The sequence below is a fragment of the Galeopterus variegatus genome, unplaced genomic scaffold (assembly GCF_000696425.1).
Source record: "Galeopterus variegatus unplaced genomic scaffold, G_variegatus-3.0.2 Scaffold8282, whole genome shotgun sequence".
Classification (NCBI taxonomy): domain Eukaryota; kingdom Metazoa; phylum Chordata; class Mammalia; order Dermoptera; family Cynocephalidae; genus Galeopterus; species Galeopterus variegatus.
Genome location: NW_007734393.1, coordinates 49336 through 51117, shown reverse-complemented (window position 1 = coordinate 51117; position 1782 = coordinate 49336).

The following is a 1782-nucleotide window of genomic DNA, read 5'->3' as shown; positions in this document are numbered from 1 at the left end:
GTCTCAGGTTCCTCTCGTTTCCTTCCCAGTGCTTCCTGTTTTGTCATTGCCACTTACCTGCAGGTTTTCCATTCTGTCTTTACAGTCTGTGAGACAGAGACTGGGATTCGAACTTACTATACCCCCAGGGTGAAAGCCCGGATCTAGCTCCAGCCACATCTTCCAGTCCTTGCTTCACGTGCCCCAGTAGTGCCAAAGTCCTTCTTTCCTGCACACGCCATGCCTTTTCTCACCTGCATGTGTGTTGATGCTGAGCCTTCTGCTTGGAATGACCTTGTACTCTTGTGTTTGTCTCCCACACACACCTATGTCTCCCTGGGGCATAGGCATTTCTGCCTTGGTTACCCTTGTGTCCTGAGTGCCCAGCCCAGCATCTAGAACAGGGTGGGCACCCAGCAGGTTTTGATGAATGATTAAACTGGACACCCAAGGCAGTGAGAACACGGTAAGAGATGCAGGTGTGGAAGTTAAAGATGCCGGGAAGCTTGAGCCAGGGAGTAGGGGAATTATATTCCAGGTGGGAAGAAAACACAAATCTTGACCACATGGGCTGGCTGGTTAGCTCAGTTGGTTAGAGCATGGTGCTGTGCCTGCATCCTAGTCCTGGGAGGCCTGTCGTCACCCTCTTCTTCCCCTGACACCCAAAGAAGGAGGGAGGCACTCAGATGCAGAAAGGTGAGGGAGGGAAGACCTAGGAGGTGCTGGGGAGCAGGATGGGAGATGGCCTAGAGAAGGTGGCAAGGGATGAGAGCAGGGAAAGCTGCCAGGAGGAAGCAGTGGGGTGGGGCAGGAGCCTGGGTGGCTCCTGAACAAGAGAAAGTAATTTGTGACACTTCTGCAGGCTAGGGAGTCTCAGATAAAGGTGCCAGCAGCTTCGGGTCTTGTGAGAGCCTGTTTCCTGGTTCATAGACAGTGCCTTTAGCTGTGCATTTCCATTTGCCTCTTTCTGGTAGTTTTCATTTTTCTGCTGAAGTTCCCCACTGTGCATTTTGTGTATTTTTTGCACTGGAGCCTTTCACGTATCAGTCATAGTTATTTTGAACTCCCTGATAGTTCTGATGTGTTAATCTGGCTCTGTTGATTGTCTTGTTACTTGACAGTGATTTGCTTTTTCTCGTGTTCTCCTGTGTCTCGTGCTTTTTGATGGCATCAAGAAAGCAGAGGGAGGCCCAGTGGCGACTTTGGGCAGGCACCCGGAATGTGAGGCCTGAGAGACCCACGGAAAGTGTGGTCCCTGAGTTCCTTTCATGGGTTCCCGAGGTCCTCCTTGTGTCAACTGCATCCCTGTGCGGGCCTGGATTTCTTCATATGCCTCAAGAGTAGTGTGCTGCGGCAGCTCGCACCAGAGGAAGGGCAGAATCTGGCCATCCCTAGAGCCTGCCTGGGGACCAGCATGAGTGCAGGCAGTACCACTGTCCACTGAGCTGCATGTTTTGGAAAACAAAGTTATTTTTTATAGAAACGTGTTATTTATGTTAACAGCAATGGATTTATTATTATTTCAGAATGTATTAATATTTTTACAAAGATTTGTAAGATTTCTGTTTTAATTTTGAGTGGTGTAGATATTGGTGGATGTCATCCACATAAACCAAAGTTCTTTGGGGTCCTCGATAATCCTGAGCAGCATGTGGGGTTCTGGGACCGAAGTGCGTGGGCCTGTTGCACTAGATGGTGTCCTGGTGCTGCCCTGGCCTGGTCAAGGCCGGATAGTACAGGCACGCCCAGAGCTGCACCCAGGCCAGGCACTGCTCAGATGGGACACAGGGCCATGCTGACCTC